We start from the raw sequence: 23,761 nt of genomic DNA, 5'->3' as shown, positions 1-23,761 counted from the left end.
GCTCCGCAACGGGAGAAGCCGCAACAGTGAGACGACCGCGTACCGAGAAAAAAAAAGTAAGATGACTTTCTTTGTATGTCCCGTGATACATCAGACGTGGTTTCAGGAGTCAGTTTGTAACGGCACGGAAATCACGGACCAGCTTAAACTGGCTTTGCCTCCTTAAGTAGGTTGTTGATTAATCAAACTGAAACAGCACCAGCTGCACCTGGTTTCGCCTCATTTAATAGGTCGTTGATTCATCAATACCCGATTTATTTTACAGAGACAGCACTGCACATGCTCAGGACGGGAACCCATGTTTCTAGGGTGATCTCGGAGCCAAGAATCTTAAGTCTACACAACTTAAGGACTAGAAATGTTACCACTGGAGCCCTTTACGAAGCGAGAACCCCTTCAATGAGGAAAATCTGGCTTCCATCTGCAGGAGTAGCTCATATGGCCTGATTGGAGACTAGCCAATCAGCTTCCAAGCTTGAAACTCCCTGACCCCTTAAAGTTCACTCCGGACGCCGAATCCTGGAGACGGATTTGCGAGCCCGGGCTGCTGCTGGTTGAGCTGACGGTGAATCTCTTCGTCTTCTGGGAAAGCTTGTGCCATTGCATTGGCTTCTATGCACGTCGGGCGGTGAGCCTTTGCTCTGTGACAAGTCTTGGGGCGCTCATCACATGCTGAGTCACCTAAAGATACTGCATCTCGGTCAGTGTGCCCACCACCAGCCCCACCGGCCGGGTGAGAGGTCTGAGACGTGTGTGCAGGAGGGATGACAAGACGCTGGTGCCGTTTTTCATGACGCTGTTGAGTAGGATCCTGTGCCGTCAGTGGGATGCAAAGGTAAGAGTGCGGGTGCCTTTAGGTGTGCCGCCTGGGCTGGATTTCCACGTGCTTTTCTACAGAGGCACGTTCAATCCCGTTCAGCCTCACAGAGGAAAGGGAGGCTTACACTCTCCCTAGTTTAAATAGGGTCACTCGGGGGAAAAGAAAGAATAATTAAGACTCCAACAGCAGTCTCCCCAAACTGTTGCCAAACTTGCATATGGTGGAGCTGGATGGAATATGACACCCCAAAGCCTCCTGCACCCACCTGCCTATCTTTGTTTTGTGTCGCATCTTTTCCATCCAGCCCAGGCTGTGGTCACCCATGCACTTGGTCAGACAGCCGTGGGAGAGAAATGGGCTGAATTCTTAATGAGTTGGACCATTGTCAGAGCAAGGTGTGGAATCCAGGTTAAATACTATCTAGAAATGAAGATGCATTTTTCTAATTACTGGAATTGTATGCCTTTCGATGTATCAGTTTGAGGGGAAATTGTGATGTTTTTAGCTCACTTTGCCATTTGTGCTGTTTTTGGAAATATATAAAAATACTGAATCAAGTTCACCTGAAGCTAATAGACTATACAGCAACTATAGTTCAATTAGAAAACCCTGTAGCTTTTAAAACCTAAAGGTAAGTGATTAAGACCTGAAACTTTCCGAAGACAGTGAGTGTATTATCCTAGCAGAGGAGCTGGACTTAACACTTTCCTGGTGCCTGTTTCATAATCTTATATGGGGCCTTTGGCTGCGTGTGTTAAACATTTCCCAAACGATGGGTCCCATCTGCCCTTCCTGCCCCTCCCCCCGCCGAAAGCCATTCTGGTTGAGTATCTGGTGAAAATCTGGCTTTGAAGCAAGGCACTGCTCTTCTCTTCCATGCTTCCAATTCCCCATCAGAGCCTCAGCCCACTGGCTGTGTTCCCCAGCAAGTAACTAATAGACGATTCTCCATGACTCAGTTTCTCCGAGACCAAATCTGGTCACCCCAGACCTTCTCTGCAGATGCATTTAACCCGGAGAAGACTCTACCGCGTTTCATGTTTTATGTCCACGTGCTTCTCCTGTGTAAGTCCCCTGAGGGCAGGGTCTGTGCCCCCCTGGGGTACACGGGGAAATTCAGAGGATGCCCAGCTACCCAAGCCTGTTCGCTAGCCGCGTCGAGGGCGGCGCTTGCAGATAATTGTTACCAAAGCAAACCCGAATCCCGTGCTCAGCGAAGCCCAGCTCCTGACCCCGGGTTGTGGTGAAGGAAAGAGCAGCGTTTGTCTGCAAGACGCCCCACGTGCGGCCAAGTCTAGAGAAGGGCGGCTCGCGCTGAAGACGCGAACTCCCCGAGGGCCTTCAGGGAAAGGCTTTTAAACCAGGGCGAGGGAGAGGGTTTCGGGTGCGAGGTCAGCTCGTGGACCTTCTTCGGCTTGGTTGGTGGGGGACCAGGCGTCCGCGTCGTCAACCTTCTGATTGCAACCACCTGGGGTCTCCATGCTGGTGGGCGGCACGCAGGTAACTTCTCCCACCTGGCGGGGCTTTCGGTCTCTGCAAAGCAATGCAAAGAACGTGGCTCAGAATATGATCTGTAGCCCTTAGGGAGGAACTGAAAGCCCTTGACTCTGTTAATGGCTAAACTATTGTCTTGCGTGACTGTGTTCCTTTGTTTATATATTTTCTCACTTCTCTGATTAAATTTGCTCTCTGGAGATCCCGCAAGGCCTAGGAGGGTAAAGCTTTTCTTAGAAACAAGAGGCCGGGGACATGGGGGGAGGGGTCCATCCCCCGGTCTGTGACAGCGTCCATAAGTTGTATATTCATGTTCTCATACTTAGGCAACATTAGCTGCTTCCCCACCCAATGCCTCCAGAGAGAAGGTATCTTTTATCCCATGAAGAAAAAGGGGACTTTTTTTTCCCAGTACAGTTTAATTTTTTTGCCGTTTCTTCTTCGTAGAGACTGGTCTCTGTTCCTTTTTGTCCAGCTCCCACCACCCCCCATCTTTTATTTTTTTTATCTGTCCCCTGGGGTCTGTCCGTTTCATCCTTGATTTGTTTCCTCTTGCAGTTGTATCCCCTGCCTCAGATCAGGGTCTTCCTCCTTCCATGGCTGCGTCTTTGTTTTCCCTGACTTCTGTTCTTGTGTTTCATGGGTGGAAACATGGAGGGGTGGATTAGCTGCCCCTCATTTCCGTTCAGGTAAATGCCACTCCTGTGTCCAGTTCGCTTTGTCAGCAGAGACGAGATGGCATTTGGCTTAAAAACGCCTCATGAGTTCAACATTTCCCTGCTACAGAAGAAGCGTTAATCACCATTACAGTGTTCCCCAGAGTGGCCAGCTGAATCCTCCCCCTATTTGCCCAACTGTTAACCAGAACATCACTCCTTTTTTTGCCTGGCATGACAACAAAAGCGATAGTTTTATTTAGTGAAATTTTAAAATCAAGACGGGAATAAGTTACACAGTTAATGTGACATAGGCTAAGGGAGATAAAATATGACACAGAAGGGTTTGTTACAGTGGAAAACACGTATGTTTTGTTTTATAAGAGATATAATTGACCAGAAGGAACTAGGAAGGAAAAACATCAAAACCACCAGGCGGGGCTTGTAGACCCCACGTAACAAACCGTTCTTCAGGGTTGGGCTCCCTCTGCAGACACCAGGCCACTCCGTTTCTGGGCCTGCAGCGTTCATCAGAGTTAGCAAGGATGCTGGCTGGGGTCGATAGGAAACATTCCGCAGAGCTCTGCATGTCCACGATGAGGATACTCTTTATTCTTCCCTGGGTATAAAAGCGGTGTGGCTTTCTCTTGGCCAAAGGTCAGTTGTCCGCTCTCCACCTGGAGAGCTCCTTGTTCAAGAAATAGGTTTAAGGGGGGACTTTCCCGGGGATCCAGTGGTTAGGACTCCACGGTTCCACTGCAGGGGGCAGGGGTTTGATCCCTAGTTGGGGAACTAAGATCCTGCAAGCCACGGCCGAAAAAAAAAAGAGAGAAAAGAAATAGGTTTAAAAAAAGATGATTTCATTCTGCCATCATGGGCTCACGACAGGGTCTCCCAAGTCTCATCAGAAATTGTGTGCATAAGTTTGTGTCTTGCAAGTAAATATAATGCCAACTGTCAAGGCATGGCGGTTTCCGCTTAGGAGTAAATGGTTGTTTATGCATGATGTGTTAGTAACATACAGTACACAAGCCAAATGAGCATCTTCCACTAGAGAGTCTTCAGGAAAGATGGTGATTCTTTACTTTGAGAACTCGGTTGCAGAGGTAGCTGGCAACGGTCCTGACCTTCAGCTGTGCCCTCAGGCAAGCAGGTCACTGTGTTCCCTGCCTGGGTCCTTGGTCTCTGTAATCAATAGAAATTGATTAGAAGGCAGATGAGCAATTCAGGCGAGGCTGTCTTGGGACTTGTCCTGCAGTGGGAGGGAGTGAAAACAAGTAACAGGTGCTTTGCTCATTCCCTGAGCTGGTTCCTTAATGGGCTGAGGGTGGGAGTAGTTGGGTGGGTTGGGATGGAGGGATTGAAATGCCCAAGGTCGCGAGGCCCCTCCACAAGACCACCAGAGTCGAGAGTCAAAGGCAAACGGCAAGGGTCATTTATTGCAGGTTCGAACCCGGACCTCCGCGCACTCGTTGCCGGTGACGCTAAGAGGTCCTGGCGGAGTTTAGTACAGCTCTTTTATAGACCGGTACAAATATAGTCGCCGATTGGTTGACTTTTAAACAGAGACACTAGTCGCCGATTGGTTGACTTTTAAACAGAGACACTAGTCGCCGTCTGATTGGTTGGACCATTGCGGGGGGGGGGGGGGGGGGCGCGGGTCAGCAGGCGTAATTACAGAAGCGAGAGCGGCTGGTTAAGTTTCGGTTTCCTGAGGTTTTGTTTCTTAATTAGAAATACTTAAGGCGGGGCCATGGTCGCAAAAAGAAATAGTGCAAACAGGAGGACTGATACAACCCTAGCAGTGCTGCGGCCTCCACCAGCCCAACGGCAGGGCGTCGGGAGGCTGTGCGCCCAACTTCAGGCGGCGCTCCCAAATGTGGCAAGCCCAGCGCCGCGCCCTAGAATGGTCCTTTTTCGGCCCTTCCCCTCCGGAAAGAACAGAAAAGAAATTCCAGGAAAAGCACAAATTGAATGCAGGGCGTCAACTCAGTCCTATTCTCACCAAACTAGAACATAGCCCCCTCATTCCCCCCTTTCTCATGAACCAGAGGAGCCAATCTTGGGTCCTCAAGGCTCCGTTTCTTCAATTTCTGAGGCCTCGCAGGGCTGATATTGTGTTCTTAATATCATTAGCTGGACTGTATTTATTCTTTCGCGAACAAAATTCATGACTTTACTGAGTATACAGGGGCCTATAGTGAGGAGGAGAAGGAGGCATAGTAGAGGGCCCAGGATGGGGAGGAGGAAGGGGAGCATCCCATGAAATCCTGACCAAAGGGGATTATCCGCTAATTCTTGCCGGCGGCGAGCTAGGTCTTCCTGGAGCTGGTGGATCTTATTTCTTACAATGCCTGATTTATTTGCATAGAAACAACATTTTTCTTTTAGGGCGAGGCATATCCCACCCTGTTCAGCTGTCAGTAAGTCTAAGCCCCTCCTATTCTGTAGGACCACCTCGGCCAGTGAATCTAATTGGTCCTGTAAGTCCTGCATGGTCCCAGAGAGAGTTTCTACATCTTCTATTAATTGCCTAGACAGCTGACTATAGGAGTGAAGGGAGACCCCAAGACCTGTACTCCCTGTGGCCACAGCTCCTGTAATTCCTAATCCTACCAGGAGGGGTAGGACTGTAATGGCTCGTTTGGTTCTGCCTGCCCAGAGGTCAAAGCTGGGAATGGGCAACGGGGTGTCTCCCGAGATCAGGTCTACATTGGGGAGAAGGGTGGCCAGGGTGCAGACCCCTGTCCAATTCGGGGGTAAATAGGTGTATGCTAGGTTACTTCCACAGACAAAGACAGTGGTATTAGGACTACAGAGGGAGGAGTTCACGGGGATATATTGACTACATCCAGTGGATGAAAGGATTCCCAAGTCAATACTGGCGTTAGAGAGGGAATCGTTCTTGACAAAGCATGAGGTATTAAAGGTGGTTGAAAATTTTGAAAATTGTATGGGGAACGGCTCGGGGAGTGAAGTAGGGTTACATCGTTCGCTGATATTTAAATTGGCGAAGGTGGGGATGGCTATAGGGCGGGGCGGTCCTTGAGGAAGGCAGAGCCAGCAATCCTGTGCTAAGTTGGGGTTGGTGGTATTCGAAAGCGCAAAAGTAGCTTCTAGTATGGACATGGTCTGGGAGTCCAATTCAGAGGGATCGACCTTAGGGAGAATTAGGGGGTGGTAGCTGAGCTGTGGGTACAGATGCCGATAGGCCTCTTCTATTTGTCTTCGGGTTTCTATCTGGCGCACTGCGTCCTGGGGCCCCCCACCGTCTGACATATGTGTGGGGGCCCTGGTATTCCAGCGTACCGGGGTCCCGGGGGTGCCAGTGCATCCAGCCTGAAGGTATTTATTATCATCACTAATGGTGGGGCTTTTATTATTCTGTAGTATGGCTGTGAAATAAGTCTTGTTATTGGCCCCTATACATTGCTGGTAAGAGGAATAGCACATGCTATGCATTGATTCCTGGAAGGTAGAACAGGGGCAAGTAGCTCGAGGGGGAAGTGGCTTAGGCTTACGGTAGCATTGCCAGTTTTGAGAGGCCCCGGTAACCCTATATTCCTGAACAAGATACGCAGTTATGCCCCCGCAGTCCTGCATATGAGTATACCCTCGGGGAACAACAGGAGTCTCCATAGTACCTCCCCTGCACTCGCACGGTGCACCATATAGTAGTTGTATTAAAGTATTCTTATTGGGGGGAGGGCCGAATCCTCCCCTCGTGGCTCGAGGGTTGAGGGTTAGGACTATCATTAGGGCTATCAGCAGTACCTTGGTCATCATGGGGGAGGGTACGGCGGAAAGTCAGTTTGAGGGGATTGTTCTTACTCCGGTCAACAGTCCAGGTGACGTCAGCTTTAGTAGACTTGATGAGGTCAGAAAATGGGTCCACCGGCTTGACGTGCGTGTGATGGATCCAGGCAGCTATGCTGTCCACCTTAATGGCTGTCGGCGTTGTCAGGATGATCTGGTAAGGTCCTTTCCACCTGGGTTCTAGGGTCTCTTGTCGATGGCGTTTGACAAGGACCCAGTCACCTGGCCGGAGCTGGTGTGGAGTAGGTGGGGGTCCTGTTGCATATAGCTCTTTTAGTTTGGGCCAGATTGTCTCGTGTATCCGCTGTAAGGCTTGGAGGGAAGACAGGAGATTATTTTCTGGGTCCAATTGGATAAGGTTAGTCTTTAGATTAGGGATGATAGGAGGAGGCCTACCATGCATTATTTCATAGGGAGTAAATCCTAGCTTATAGGGGGAATTTCGCACCCTAAACAGAGCGTAGGGGAGTAGGACTACCCAGTTAGCGCCAGTCTCCATGGTCAATTTAGTCAAGGTCTCTTTTAGAGTTCTATTCATCCTTTCTACCTGTCCTGAACTCTGGGGGTGGTATGCACAATGTAATTTCCAATTAGCCCCAAGTATGGAAGCCAGATCCTGACTTACCTTAGAAACGAAGGCTGGCCCGTTGTCGGACCCTATCATAACTGGAAAGCCATACCTGGGCAGGATCTCTTCTAGTAGCTTCTTAGCTACTATTCGTGCAGTCTCATTCTTGGTTGGGAATGCCTCAGTCCAACCTGAAAAGGTATCTATAAACACCAGTAAATATTTATACCTATATTTGCCAGGCTTTACCTCCGTGAAGTCCACTTCCCAGTAGGCTCCGGGCTGGTTTCCTCTTTCCCGGATGCCAGTGGTTGGCGGGTGGGTGCTGGCATTATGGAGTTGGCAGACTGCACAGTCAGCAACCAGTCGTTCAGTCTTCTCGGAGACATTTTTAATTTTAAGTCCAGTCTGCCTGATGAGATCCTGTAGCCGTCGGGCGCCCAAGTGGGTGCTACGGTGGATCCGTTCAAGGACCAGGGTTCCTAGTCTCTCAGGAAGGAGGATATTGTTTTTAGCGTCCCGCCACCATCCGTCTCTAACCTGGGTTAGAGGAAGCTTGCTCATCCATCTGATGTCATCCTCCGAGTAGTCGGGTTGGGGCGGTAGTTCCCGGGGCCCTGGATCCGGCAGTTGCAGGGGAAGTAATGGTATTGGAGTGTGTGCCGCCTTTCGAGCCGTCTGGTCTGCCAAATTGTTGCCTCGGGTGACTGGATTCGTGGGTTTTTGATGCCCCGGGCAGTGTACAATGGCTAGCTTTTTGGGTTCCCATATGGCCGCTAGCAAGGCCAGGATTTCCTCTTTGTTCTTGATGTCTTTGCCCTCTGCTGTGAGTAGTCCCCGCTCTCGGTATATTGCGCCACGTATATGTGCGGTAGCGAAAGCATATCGGCTGTCTGTGTGTATGGTGGCTTTTTGGCCTTTGCTCATCTTGAGAGCTTGGGTCAGGGCAATTAATTCAGCTTTTTGGGCTGAGGTCCCTGGGGGGAGAGTCTCTGCCCATATCACCTCAGTTTCTGATGTTACTGCTGCCCCTGCATACCTCTGACCTTGCTGGACAAAGCTGCTGCCGTCAGTGAACCATGTGACTTGTGCATCCGGTAGGGGCTGGTCACGTAGGTCTTCCCGAACCCCATGGATCTGGGCCAGTACCTCTGCACAGTCATGGAGTGGGGAGTCCAAATCTGGGTCAGGTAATAGGGAGGCAGGGTTTAATGCCCGCGGCGGAGTGTAGCTGATTCTGAGGGGATTTAACAGTAGACCCTGGTAGTGGACCAATCGAGCATTGCTCATCCATCGGTCGGGAGGCTGTTTGAGAACCCCGTCGATGGCGTGGGGGGTGGTGACATGCAACTCCTGCCCCATAGTTAGTTTGTCAGCATCCTTTACCATTAGGGCCGTGGCGGCGATCATCCGGAGGCAAGGAGGCCAGCCGGCAGCCACTGGGTCCAATTTTTTTGATAGGTAAGCAACAGGCCGGGGCCAAGGACCGAGGGGCTGGGTCAACATGGCCTTAGCTATGCCTTTGCTTTCATCTACAAAGAGGTGGAAGGGCTTGGAGACATCAGGGAGACCCAGGGCGGGTGCGGATAGCAAGGCAGTTTTGATCTGCTGAAATGACTGCTCAGCCTCTTCTGTCCATTCAAAGGGCGTCTGCTCTTTGGTGGCTAGGTATAGCGGTTTGGCCATTTCAGCAAATTTGGGTATCCATAAACGGCAGAACCCAGCCGACCCCAAAAATTCCCTCACCTGTCGAGGCGTGGTGGGTCTGGGGATGCGGAGGACGGTTTCCTTCCGTGCATCTGTGAGCCATCGTTGCCCCCCTTTCAATAGGTATCCCAGGTAAGTTACCTCAGGCCTGCAGATCTGTGCTTTCTTGGCAGAGGCTCGGTATCCCAGGGTGCCGAGAGTCCGTAGGAGGTTTCTGGTTCCCTGCAGGCAGGCTTCAGCGGTCTCAGCAGCTATTAAGAGATCATCAACATACTGCAGGAGGGTTACATTGGGGTTTTGTCTCCGGTACTCACTGAGATCCTCGTGTAGGGCCTCATCAAACAAGGTAGGCGAGTTTTTGAATCCTTGGGGAAGTCTGGTCCAGGTGAGTTGTCCGTTTATACCTCTCTCGGGGTCTGACCATTCGAAGGCAAAGAGTTCTTGACTTTTGGGCGCCAAGGGTAAACTAAAAAAGGCATCTTTGAGGTCCAGCACAGTATACCATTGTTTTTCTGGACTAAGGGCGCTCAAAAGAGTGTATGGGTTGGGCACAGTAGGATGGATGTCTATGACCCGTCTGTTGACTTCCCTCAGGTCCTGCACTGGGCGGTAGTCTTTACTGTTAGGTTTGCGGACTGGCAGCAGGGGTGTATTCCAGGCCGACTGGCAGGGACGCAGTATCCCCAGGTCAAGAAGCCGGCGAATATGAGGAGTGATACCAGTCTTGGCCTCTAGGGGCATGGGATACTGTCGGACACGTGCAGGATCTGCCCCCGGTTTGATCTCTATGAATAGGGCTGGGCGGTGTTTGGCTAGTCCCACCCCCCCTGTTTCTGCCCATGCTTCGGGGAACTGCTGAAGCCATAACTCTATATCTTGATTTTGGGAGGGTGGTTCCTGGTGAAGTCGGTACTCATCTTCCAAGTTCAGGGTGAGCACAGATATGGGTTGGTCGTGAGGGTCTGTTACGATTGGCCCCTCTGGCCGAAAATGAATTTGTGCTCCCATTTTAGTGAGTAAGTCTCTCCCCAGTAAGGGGCAAGGGCTATCGGGAATGACCAGAAAGGTATGGGTTACCCTTCCCGTGCCCAAGTCCACAGTTCTCTGAGTGGTCCAAAGGTAACGTTTGACTCCCGTAGCTCCCTGGACCCAGGAGGATTTGTTAGAAATTTTCCCGTGGGGCTTAACCAAGACCGAATGCTGTGCCCCTGTATCCACCAGGAATTGGACTGGTTTCCCCTCCACTCGTAGGGTTACCCTGGGTTCGGGGAGGGGGTCCGAACCCCGTCCCCCCTACTTTGTATCATGTGTAAACAGGACTGGGGTGGCGTTCGGTTGCCATTGCCCCTGGTTGGGGCGCGGCTGCCTTTTCTTGGGGCATTCCCGAGCCCAGTGGCCCTTTTCCTTGCAATAGGCACATTGATCTCTGTCCAATGGTCGCCTGGAAGGTCGAGTGGCTGGGGGGCCCTCTTGATCTTTCTGAACAATGGCCGCCAAGACTTTAGTCGTTTTCTCAGTGGCTTTAAGTTGTTTATCCTCTGGGGCGTCCCGGTTATTAAAGACGCGCTGGGCGATACGGAGTAAGTCCTGTATCTGTTTGCCCTCCAGATCTTCTAACTTCTGGAGTTTCTTTTTAATATCAGGGGCTGCCTGGTTAACGAAGGACATTACAGTGGCAGCCTGATTTTCGGGGGCCTCTGGATCCATAGGGGTATACTGCCTAAAGGCTTCCATTAATCTTTCTAAGTAAGACGAGGGGCTTTCTGTTTTACCTTGTACAATTGAATATACCTTGGCCAAATTAGTGGGCTTGCGTGCGGCAGCCCGGAGACCCGCCATTAGAGTCTGGCGATAAATGAGCAGTCGTCCCCTACCTTCTCCGGTGTTATAGTCCCATTCATCCTGCGGGGGGGCGAGTTAAGGGAAAGGCTGCATTGATGAGGTCAGGGTTAGCGGTGGGTTGACCATCATCTCCAGGAACCAGTTTTCTCGCCTCCAGCTGGATTCGCTCTCGTTCTTCGGTAGTGAATAGGATCCGGAGGAGCTGTTGGCAGTCATCCCAGGTGGGCTGATGAGTGAACATAACGCTATCTAGAAGAGCTATCAAGTCTTTAGGATTATCAGAAAAACGGGCATTCTGGGTTTTCCAATTATATAGGTCACTGGTAGAGAATGGCCAATACTGGAGTCGGGGGTTCCCTGTCTCATCGGGAGGGCCTATTTCTCGCAGGGGTAGGGCTATGGTGGAATCAGGATGGCGGAACCCTGGGTCGCGCTGAGTGCGTCCGCGAGTGCGCCCAGCCGGCCCCTGGGAATTATTTTCATTGGGCAGGGGGACCGGTAGTGCCTCTGCCTCTCGGTCCTCCGGTTCTGGCCTGGGTGGCCCTCCGGGAGGGGCTGCAGGAGGTTCTACCAAGGGGAGAGGAGCAGAGCCAGGAGCAGGAAGGGGGACTGGTTGTGGGGCCACAGGGGGAGATTGATATGGGGGGGGGTCTAGGAGAAGGAGGTCTTGGCTGTCAGAGAGTATGGGTGCAGTTCGGGTCTGAGGCTTGGGAGGTTTAGTTGGTCGGGCCGCAAGGATCTTATATGACCCTGACGACAAAAAAGGGGTCATCCAGGGAGGAGGGTTTTCTACCAGGTCCTGCCATACCAGGATGTAGGGGATCTGGTCCGGATGGCCTTCTTTTCCTGGCAAGAAAACTCTAGATTTAACTTTTAGGATTATAGGAAGACAAAAGGTACCCTCGGTGGGCCAGCCAACCCCGAAAGTTGGCCATTCAGAGCGGCAGAAGGTAATTAGTTTTCTTCTCCGGATATCCAGACTGAAGTTGTGTCCTCGGGACTTCACATCCCCGAAATTAGCGAGAAGGAGGGAGAGGGGGGGTACTCTGTGCTTGGCCCATGTCTAGGTCCTGGAAGAGATTGATTAGAAAAGGTTACTCTGAAAACAAAAGTGATTAAGAGCAGTCCCAATAGCGGAGTCTGTAAAAGGAGGAAGGGGAGGTTATCGCGTGCGCGCTTCAGATGGGCTGTCAGCCCCAGATGGGTCGTGGTGGACGTCTCCAACCACACCTGACTAGGTGTCCTATAGCGCGTCCGCCAGGACTGTCCTAGTCCCCAAAACAGAAGGTACCCTGAGCCGGCTTACTTACCGATCGGTTGTCAGCGATGACCCGTTGACCTGATGTCTGGTGGGCTTGGGGGCATCCCGGACGAGCCCCCAAATGAAATGCCCAAGGTCGCGAGGCCCCTCCACAAGACCACCAGAGTCGAGAGTCAAAGCCAAACGGCAAGGGTCATTTATTGCAGGTTCGAACCTGGACCTCCGCGCACTCGTTGCCGGTGACGCTAAGAGGTCCTGGCGGAGTTTAGTACAGCTCTTTTATAGACCGGTACAAATATAGTTGCCGATTGGTTGACTTTTAAACAGAGACACTAGTCGCCGATTGGTTGACTTTTAAACAGAGACACTAGTCGCCGATTGGTTGACTTTTAAACAGAGACACTAGTCGCCGTCTGATTGGTTGGACCATTGCGGGGGGGGGGGGGGGTCAGCAGGCGTAATTACAGAAGCGAGAGCGGCTGGTTAAGTTTCGGTTTCCTGAGGTTTTGTTTCTTAATTAGAAATACTTAAGGCGGGGCCATGGTCGCAAAAAGAAATAGTGCAAACAGGAGGACTGATACAACCCTAGCAGTGCTGCGGCCTCCACCAGCCCAACGGCAGGGCGTCGGGAGGCTGTGCGCCCAACTTCAGGCGGCGCTCCCAAATGTGGCAAGCCCAGCGCCGCGCCCTAGAATGGTCCTTTTTCGGCCCTTCCCCTCCGGAAAGAACAGAAAAGAAATTCCAGGAAAAGCACAAATTGAATGCAGGGCGTCAATTCAGTCCTATTCTCACCAAACTAGAACATAGCCCCCTCAGGATGGCTTAGGGGGTCTGCCCACCCCTCGGTGGTGCTGTGCGCAGGAATCACGCGCAGGACCTGCTTTTGCTCGAAACACCTCAGAAATGGCAGTTGGGGTTTGGTCTTTTTGTGTCTCATTGTTTGTAATTTCCCACAGCTGTGTGCGGTTATTTTTAGTCCCTTCTAGTTTCTTTGTATTTTGTTGCTGGAGGAGAGGTGTGTCCAGGTGCAAGCCCTGCAGCAAAGGGTCCCAGCTCCCAGCCCATCTCAACTGCAGTTCCCCCAGTTTCAGGAAGGGGCGTCATGGATACTGTATACAGTCGGTTCTGGATGTCAGTGCGGTGACTGTATACAGCCGCTTGTGGATGCCACCGTGCTTATTCTCACCTCCTGGTTATAGGTCACGGCTGGTTTTGCGTTGTCCTTTCCCACTGAGTTTGCCGTGTGGTGTTCGGTTAGTGATGTTGCAAACTGTTAGCATTCGTATTGACATTTTGGGGCCAAAAAATACGAATGCTTTTTGATTCAAATACAGATCACAGAAATGTGACCTTAGCATGGGATTGCTTGCAGGGCATGTACTTGTGCAAATGTATTCTATCGTGTCTTCACGGTGCTTTAAAACTTTATCCTATAACTCAATTTTCACACTTAAATCGCAGTTTGTTTTTTATTGACCCTAAAATGAAGTTTGCTGGTGTATTCCACAAATTGCTGTATGGAACCTGCAGGTGTGCTGATTGCTATAATTTTTAAAAGCGTTTGTAAAATCGTGATGTATCTGTTTGCTCAGGCTGCCATAAAATGCCCCAGACTGGGGGCGCTTATAAACATCAGGCATGTATCTCTCCCAGTCCTGGAGGCTGGAATCTGAGATCCAGGTGTCAGGAGAGCTGGTCCCTCCTGAGGCCTCTATCCTGGGCTTGTAGATGGCCTCTCCTCCCCGTGTCCTCACAGGGTCGTCCCTCTCTGCTAGTCTGTGTCCTAATCTCCTCTTTTTATAAGGAAACCTGTCCCATGGGATCAGGACCCACCCTAATGACCTCAGTTTACAGTCATCCGCTCTTTGAAGACCTTATCTCCAAATAGTGTCACATTCTGAGGTCCTGGGGGCTAGGACTTCACGTGAATTTGGAGGGGACAGTTCAGCCTATAGCACATAAAGGGACAATTTAACACAACCAGATACAACCACACCCCTGCGTATGTATGTAGACCCCTCTTTTCACTGTTACTATGTCCCCTTCTCCGTTGGGGGTGCACTGGTCCTCATGTGCTTTCCCCAGTGAACCTGAATTTATCACGCACCTCAATTTTATAGCCGGCATCAAAGGCGTTACCAAAATCCCAATGAAATGACTCCTGCAACCTTAGTTTTTCCTACGAATTGGGCGTTTCTATTACAGGCCATTCTGTTCATCTGACTTGGTTTGCTTTTCATGGGTCTATGCGTCTGTCTTCCCCTGATCTGGTCATTCATGGGTTATGCATAGATTTTGGGGAAAGAGGAGTATCACAGAGGAGAATCAGATGAGTCCGTGCTCCCGGACCGGCAAAGCCAAACTCACCTCGTTCCATCCTTTATCAGGGTCATCCTTTCTTGTGAGATGCCTACATCTCATGATTCAAAACTAATCGTCGGTGGATTGTTCATGGTTTTTATCCTCCTTAGTATTCTTTTATGTATGGCAGTCATTTCTGAATATGTTCCTCTTGGAAAAATGTAATATATGTCATAAAGCTCCATTTCCCTGTTTCTATCCATCTTTTTTTTTTTTAAATTATGTTTGGCTGCGTTTGGTCTTCGTTGCTGCGTGCCTGCTTTCTCTAGTTGCAGCGAGCGGGGGCTACTCTTCATTGTGGTGCGCGGGCTTCTCAGTGTGGTGGCTTCTCTTGTTGCAGAGCACGGGCTCTAGGTGCGTGGGTTTCAGTAGTTGTGGCATGCAGGCTCAGCAGTTGTGGCACACAGGTTTGCTCCGCAGCATGTGGGATCTTTCCGGACCAGAGCTCGAACCCGTGTGCCCCGCATTGGCAGGCAGATTCTTTACCACTGCGCCACCAGGGAAGCCCGCATCCAGCTTCTTGATACAGTAGGAAATGCTATTTTGAAAATTGTGCACACGTAGTATGTGTACAGACTACATGTGCAAATAATTATATATAAATAAGTATATATACAAGTGGTGGTTTATATATGTGTATATCAAGTAATATATGTGTGTGGTTAGTGGTAGATTTCATTGTCATTTTTCATCTTTTTATAATTTTTTTATTGAAGTATATTTGGCATACGGTATTATACAATAGAGTGACTCACAATTGTTAAATGTTATACTCCAGTTATAGTTATTACAAAACATTAGCTGTACTCCCTGTGCTGTACAGTATATCCTAGTAGCTTATTTTATACGTAAGTTTGTATCTCTTAAAGCCCCGCCTATCCTGCCCCTCCCCGCTTCCTCTCCCCACTGGGAACCACTAGTTTGTTCTCTGTATCTGTGAGTCTGCTTCTGCTTTGTTATTTTCGCTAATTTGTATTTTTTTAGATTCCACATAGAAGTCATATCATGATACCTGTCTTTCTGACTTCACCTAGTCTGATCACCTCTAGGTCCATTCGTGTTGCTGCAAATGGCATTATTTCATTCTTTTTTTTATGGCTGAGTCATATCCCATTGTATATATGCACCACATCTTCTTTATCCGTTCATCTGTTGATGGACACTTAGGTTGCTTCCATGTCCTGGCTATTGTAAATAGTGCTGCTATGAACTTTGGGGTGCATGTATCTTTTCTAATTAGAATTTTCTCCCAGATACATGCCCAGGAGTGGGATTGCTGGACCATATGGCAACTCTCTTTTGTAGTTTATTTTCTGAGGCATCTCCATTCTGTTCTCCACAGTGGCTGCAGCACTTTCCATTCCCACCCACCGTATATACATGTGATGTGGTTTTTACCACAAACATCGAGCATCTAGTGAGTTTCTTCCAAACCTGTCATGTTACTGATGAAGAATCAGTTTTTGAGGTGGAGACTAGAGGCTAATCGTCTTTCGATATGTGGGCATAAAATAATAGAGATGACATTTCTATTCCATTTGTTTGATGTTTTCCAACACTGCACCTGGTGCTAGGGCTGTTGGTGTTGCTGAAATAAAGTTATTCACATTATGCAGAATTATTTTAAACAGTGACAACTAGGGAAAGGCAGCTCTATTTACTTCCCACATGGCCACTGATGCGTTTTCAAACAAAATAATGGGGTATGACTAAACTCCGAATGCATCGTGTCCAAGTACGTTTTGCTCAGTGATGGAAACAGCCCTGGGGAAAATTAACATGGAATGAAGACCTTCTGGTCCGTGTCTCTTGGCCCATTCGTTTTCAACATTTGGTTCTCCTTGAGAAAGCTACCGAACAGAAGAAAAACACCAAATTAAAGTAAATATTTGGAGATGGAGGAAGAACACGGTGTTCCGACGGCTGTACTTTGTTTTACTGAAGTGTCGTTGACTTACAAATGTGTTTCAGGTGTACAGCAAAGGGATTCCGTTAAAAATATCTTTTTCATTTTCTTTTCCATGATGGTTTATCACAGGATATTACATATAGTTCCCTGTGCTCTACAGTAGGACCTTGTTTATTTTATATTAACAGCAGTTTGTCCAATGGCTGTATTTTTTCATGGAAGGCTTTGAGGACTCACCTGGCAATAGCGTCTTGGGTCGTCCACCCTTCTTGTTCAGACAGTATTACTTCCTCTCCAGAGGCCAGATGGCAAATGCGTGGGAGAAAGGTAAGTGCAGCCCCCATGGGGCACAGCCACGGGAGCAGCTGAGAACCGCAGAGAAACGCACCCCGTCAGCTGGTGGGCTGGCATCTGCGCCCCGGGAGGTGGTCTCGGCATCAGGGGAAGCGATGGGCCTTCAGGAGCAGGAGGGCAGGCCGGCTTTGAGCCTGTGTCAGTGCCTTACTGAGCCTTCATGTCCTGTTCCTGGTTCGACCCCGGATGGATGACCTAGGGGTGTGTGGCGTTGTCTTCCTGAATCCCGGAATCCCTTTTGGAGTGTTTTAGTATTTCATTGAAAAATATGTTTTCTGTAAGGGGTAGGAATGCGTGTCAATCAGAGTCGAGTAGCTGCGACAAATAGATTCCAGTCTCATGACAGCAAAGTTGCCAAGGGGTGGGGCAAGGCAGGCAAAGTGGGAAAAGTGTAGGAAGGGGCACGTGTGGACACTTCCAAGGTCTAGAGGGGCATCCGTCATGTTCCTCTATGTGTCATTGGCTGGAACAGGGGCCTCCCTTCCTGCACGTGAGCCCAGGAAGACGAGGGGATTTGTTGGGTCACGCGTGAGCTGGCCGTCCCTTTGCCGCTTCTGCTCTAGAGCTGCCCAGCTGAGAGCTGCTGGGGAGTTAAGAACATCAAAGGGGAGAAGGAAGCACACTGAAAGAGCAAAAAGGGAAAGACAGCAGGACACAAAGTGAGAGGGGCAGCGCCCTTGGCCCACGGGTGGCGCTGGGACCCGAAGCAGCCCCGGTCAGGCGCCCAGCGATGCCAGCTCTGTGCTGAGAGACAAGCAGCAGAGCCACGTGACCGTCGGGAAACCCCCTCTACCGCAGTCTCTGCGCTCAGGGGCGGGACCGTCATCACCTGTAGCAGAGATGCAGCAATCGCTCCTACTACCTGATGGGTTTGGCCAAAATCTGCCAGCGTAGGACACGAGACAGGTTTTCTGTCGTGTCTGTTCTCCTGAAGGATCTATGACAAGTGTGTTGGCGGGGTCCCCTCCTTAGAGAAAGTGGGGCAGCTGAAGACGGGATCAATGGACTGCATTAGGACGGGCGATATACCAGATATCAGGAACCGGGAACTGCAGGGCGTATGAGAGGTTTCATGTGTGGTCGTGCAATTGTCCATCTCTCAGACAATAGTCCACGTTTGGGGATTGGCTATTGAGATTATTTGCATTCAGGAAAAGTGTGTGTGTGTGTGTGTGCATGTAGGTTTGTGTGTCGAGCAAATTTAAATCTATGTGATAGTTGTTTCAACTGACTTTAAAGGTCAGTTGATTAGCTTACAAAAATGAACTGCATTACATCTCTTCAGCTTTCTTGTTTGGTGTGTTAATATTTACAGAACGTCTTTGTCAGCGGTAATTAAGAGGCTTGTAAGTTAAATTGCTGTTTATTCTTTTAAAACTATTAATACATTGGAGTAAAAAAAAACAACTCAGAGCCCAAGGCTACTAATATGAAAACTAAAAGTGGGTCCCAGGACACACCTGTGAGCCCACTACCCCACCCGTGAAAGACATTTGTTCACAGGTTTTGGGTTGTCTTTGCAGAAATTGTCCGCGCGTGTGTGTTTCATGTTAAATACACTGCAGTTATCCCTGGACATGATGTGGGCAGTGGATGCCAGAGTTTGGGCTTGGTTCTGGGTTTTTCCAGCGCAAGTCATGTTGGACGTGGATAGTTGTGTCTTGGAATGTGTGTGCGAGCCTGTTTCTGGGGTGCAGACCTGAAACGGAACTCGTTGCCAGGGTGTGTGAATGTAAGCTTTGCACGAGTGATTCTCAGGATTTGGTCTAAGTTTACACCCCCGCCGGAAGTATATGCAGGTCGAATTCATTCACGTCCTGACCAACAGGTGGTGTCGCGGCTTTTTGCTGATTTCATATGGTACCAATCTTATTGTTAATTCGTATCATCTTTCCTCCTCTTATACCAATAAGCATGGGCATTTCATCTCGGCCTTGAGATGAGCGTCTCTGTGGTATCGTCTCAAATATGCATGAGTTGTTTCACTAGTGGCTGCCGACTTGCCTTTGCGGTGCCCGTGGCACCCATGGGCACTGTCGTGAAGAGGTACTAAGATGGCCCCTTTTCCCACATCTCCCCCAGACCCGCACATCACCAGATGGTTAGACCTTTGGCGATCTGATAAATGAAACGTAGTATTTTGTCGTTTCCGTCAGTGTTTCTTCAGTTATAGCAATTAGTCAAATATCTGCAAGATGGAAACATTTTAAGGCACCTTCTTTCGCTAAAATATTTGAACACTCCACCTTACCAGGTACCCCGCCATGAACAGCTGATGCTTGGAATATCTGTTCTCTTTGTTATTTTACTCATCCCTCCTTCCCTCCCTCCCACCTCCCTCCCTCCCTTCTTTCCAGATAACGAGCATCATTTTGCCTCACCATGTACAAAATACGGGCAACTATCTGTATCAAGAAAGTGGCATTCATTAATGCAAAGTAAAATGATTTTAGCAAGTAAAACACCCCCCTTGCACATAAATGCTTTACTTCCTCACACGGGCATCGCCCAAGCACAGCACGGAATTGTTCATTCCAAGTGACACTGCTCAGTCCAGAGAGCGCGGCTGTAGTCCTCCCTTATGTCATGGCTTTGAATTAAAAACTGCTACGTTTTGTGCACTGCATCCTTTTGAATCAGGCTCTAGTTAACAGTGCTGTATTACATAATTAAGATCTACTGTCTTTAGCAATTTTTAAGTGTTCTCACCAAGAAAACGAAATGGTAATTATATGAAGGGTTGGAGATGTTAAGTATTATCACAGTAATTATTTCAGAATATGCATGTATCAAATGATCTTTTTTTATAACATCTTTCTTGGAGGATAATTGCTTTACAATGGTGTGTTAGTTTCTGCTTTATAACAAAGTGAATCAGCTATACATATACATATATTCCCATATCTCTTCCCTCTTACGTCTCCCTCCCACCCTTCCTATCCCACCACTCCAGGTGGTCACAAAGCACCGAGCTGATCTCCCTGTGCTATGCGGCTGCTTCCCACTAGCTATCTATTTACGTTTGGTAGTGTGTATATGTCCATGCCACTCTCTCACTTCGTCCCAGAAATGATTGTTTTAATGTGACATAGACTTAATTGACTTATAGCAAATGTTATGTCATGTTATATCTCATAATATGCCATTGCTACCATGACGTTACGCTTGACCTATAACGTACCTTATGATTGCCATTATGAGATATAACATGACATGATAACGGACATAACATGTCATAACATGTAAATAACATACGGCACGACGTACAAAGTATATGTCGTATCATAGTTGCCATTGAGACATAGGACATTATAGCTGACATAACACGCAGTACATACCATAACATGTAATTGACATGTAACACGACACTCAGTGCACGTCATAGCACACAATTGCCATTATAGATAAATGACATGACTGGCCCAGCATAACATACACAACAGCATAGAATATATAACGTAACATCGTCATATAGCATATAACCTCTTCCCCCCCCCCCCCCCCCCCCCCCCCCCCCCCCCCAGTACGCGGGCCTCTCCCGTTGTGGAGCACAGGCTCCGGACGTGCAGGCTCAGCGGCCATGGCTCACGGACCCAGCTGCTCCACGGCACGTGGGATCCTCCCGGACCAGGGCACGAACCCGTGCCCCCTGCATTGGCAGGCGGACTCTCAACCACTGCGCTACCAGGGAAGCCCTAGCATATAACCTCTTAAATTATCCCTAAACCACTGAAACTAAATACCAAAAACACAAAATTTTGGTATTTAAAACCAAGCAGGGAACTCCCCGGCGGTCCAGTGGTTAGAACTCGCTGCTCTCACTGCTGCGGGCCTAGGTTCACTCCTTGGTTGGGGAACTAAGATCCCACACGCCGCGCGGTGTGGCCAAAAATAAATGAATAAACATTAAAAAACCAAACCAAAAACCCAAACAAAATAAAAGTGAAAGCGTATCTTCCAGGAAGCCCTGGTAGAAGCAGGCGTGACTCAGTTCCCTGGGAAGCACCTTAGCTCCTTGTCTGTGAGGAGATCACAAAACACGTCAAGGGCTCTGCTCCCGGCATCACAGCCCGAGGTGGGCGCCAGGGCTGTGGATTCCAGGAGAAAGTAGCCCAGAGAAGAGCAGTCACCTAGGCTTTATTCCCCCCCCAACACCATTTATTTTTAGTGGTGTGAGTTTGTCTGAATCTATGTTTTAGAAGAGAAATTGTGCTTTATCATCTTTAATTTTGTGACAAGACTCTAGGTTTTATTTTATTCTAGAAAAACAAAAAGCCCAGCTGTCTGTCAAGCCTTGTTCAATTCTTTGACGTGCCCACCGGGAGGAAGGAGGGAGTCACGACAGTTTATAGAAAACTTTGGTGGAAAATTAACTGCGACGTGAATTCTGTCAGGATACGGGTCTGGGTCCCCACTACGTCCCTTTTTGGCCGTGTGTGGCCAGCAGAAAAATGACCCCCGAAGATGTCCAATCTCTAATTCCTCATCCCCAGAGCAGGTGGGCATGTTCCCTTACGTGGTAAAAGGGAATTACGGTAGCGGGTAGAGGTAAGGTTGGTCATGAGCTGACCTTAAGATGGAGATGATCCTGGATTATCCGGATGCGCTCAGTGTAAGCACAGCGTCCTTCAAAGCGGGCGAGGGAGGGAGAACGAGGGGCGGAGTGATGTGATGTGAGGGAGGAAGGACCACCCTCTGCGGGACTCCAGGATGGGGGAGGGGACCACGGAGCCAAGCAACGTGGGTGGTCTGTAGAAGCCGGAAAATGCAAGAGACAGGTTCTCCCTTGGCGCCTCGAGAAGGCACCAGCCCCGCTGACACCGGGGTCTTAGCTCTGTGGGGCTTCTGACCCCCCAGACCTGTGAGATAATAAATATGCATCATTTGAGCCTTGAGGGTGCGCTGTCGTTACAGCAACCGTTGGAAAGAGACACGCATATAAATGGCTCATTAAATCTTAACTCGGGTCTGTCCTGTTGCTCAGAAACTTCCCAGGGTACCCACAGAGCGAAAGCCATGGAATACAAGGCAAATAGCGCTTTTAGTAAGACGTGATCCCTGCCCCCGGGAGGAGAACCTCGGGGCGGGGGGCGGGTTGCCCACGCACACATCAGTGTTCTTCCCTCTTCTTTCTTTCTAGTGTGTGTCATCCCTCCTTCATTTTTCCCCCTTCTTTTTTACTCGAGGTTGAAGAAATCATGCCAACTTTCAGTTTTATTGGAGCAAAGGAAGGCCTAGGATGTGTGTTTGAAACTTTTTAATAAAAACCATTCTATTGTAGTGAAACAGGCAAAGCATGACATGCACCCTTTTAGCCGTTTTTAAGCGTTTAGTGGCGGTAAGTCCATTCACACTGTCGTGCGGACATCACCACGATCCTCTCCGGAACTCCTTTCCTTGTGCAAAACTGAAACTCTGTCCCCATGAAACACTAAGTCCCCTTTTCCCCTCCCCTGGCCCCGGCACCCAGTTTTCTTTCTGGCCGGGGATTTGCGTGTTCTGGGCATTTCCTGTAAATGGAGTCACACACTATGTGTCTTTTTGCGTGTGGCCTCTTTCACTGAGCACGACGGCCTCAAGCTTCGTCCATGCCGTAGCCGGTTCCATGCTGTAGCCGGTGTCAGCGTTTCCTGCCTTTTTATGACTGAATACCATTCCGTTGTGTGGATGGACCACACTTTATCCATCCATCCATGGATGGGCGGTTGGGTTGTTTCCACCTTTGTGAATAAGGCTTCTATGAACCCGGGTGTGAAAGTATCTGTTCGAGACCCAGCTTTCCATTCCTTTGGATAAATACCGAAAGTGGAATTGCTCGGTTGTACGGTAGCTCTGTTTTTAGCTTTTTAAGGACCCTCCATACTGTGCTCTAGAGTGGCTGTATCAGTTTACATTCCCACCAACAGCGTAGGAGGGTTCCTTTTCTTCACAGCCTCACCCACACTTGTTATTTTCTGCTTTTGTTTCCGTTTATAGCCATCCTAGTGGGTGTGAGGTGGTGTCTCACTGTGCTTTCGATTTGCGTTTTTCTAACCATTAGTGATGTTGAGCATCTTTTCATGTGCTTGTTGGCCATTGGCATATCTTCTTTGCAGAAATATCTGTTCATGTTCTTTGCCCATTTAAAAAACTCAGGTTTTTTTCCCTCAGTGGGCTTCCTTTATTAATTTCGTTTTTAAATTTTCTTTTTATTTATATATATACATATTGTAATTTTTTACTGGAGTAGAGTTGCTTTACAATGTTGTGTTTCTGCTGTACAGCAAAGTGAATCAGTCATACGTATCCATATGTCCACTCCTTTTTGGATTTCCTTCCCATTTAGGTCACTGCAGAGCAGTGAGTAGAGTTCCCTGTGCTACACAGCAGGTTCTCGTTAGTTATCTATTTTATACATAGTAGTGTGTATATGTCAATCCCAGTCTCCCAATTCATCCCATTCCCCTTTCCCCCCTCGGTGTTCATACGTTTGTTCTCTACGTCTGTGTCTCTATTTCTGCTTTGCAAATAGGTTCCTCTCTACCATTTTTCTGGATTCCACATATATGCATTAATATCCGATATTTGCTTTTCTCTTTCTGACTTCACTCTTTATGACAGTCTGTAGGTCCAGCCACATCTCTGCAAATGGCACAGTTTTGTTCCTTTCTGTGGCTGCGTAGTATTTCACTGTATGTATGTACCACATCTTTATCCATTCCTCTGCTGGTGGACACTTAGGTTGCTTCCATGTCCTGGCTATTGTAAATAGTGCTGCTATGAACATGGGAGTGCATGTGTCTTTTGGAATTACGGTTTTCTCCGGCTGTGTGCCCAGGAGTGGGATTGCTGGATCATATGGTAGTTCTGTTTTTTATTGTGGTTGTTAAGAAATGTTTCTGAAGCAGCTGGGAGAGAAACAAGAAGGTGTGCGAGTCCCAGTAGCCTCCCAAATCCTGCGGGAACCAAACCTCATTCGGAAGCTCATTGCTTT

At 49.0% G+C, this 23,761-nt stretch overlaps 1 long non-coding RNA gene across 1 annotated transcript in view; it reads left to right on the top strand.

Annotated features, from left to right (window-relative positions):
- Positions 1-270: 270 nt before the first annotated feature.
- The window catches only part of LOC141277611 (uncharacterized), an 83,783-nt gene continuing 60,292 nt past the window's right edge, over positions 271-23,761 (top strand). The window contains exon 1 of the long non-coding RNA XR_012329249.1: positions 271-835. This is a non-coding gene — a long non-coding RNA (uncharacterized lncRNA). The remainder of the gene's footprint in view (positions 836-23,761) is intronic.

Source organism: Tursiops truncatus, chromosome X (assembly GCF_011762595.2).
Source record: "Tursiops truncatus isolate mTurTru1 chromosome X, mTurTru1.mat.Y, whole genome shotgun sequence".
NCBI classification, from domain to species: Eukaryota; Metazoa; Chordata; class Mammalia; order Artiodactyla; family Delphinidae; genus Tursiops; species Tursiops truncatus.
This window is presented reverse-complemented; position numbering and strand designations above follow the sequence as displayed.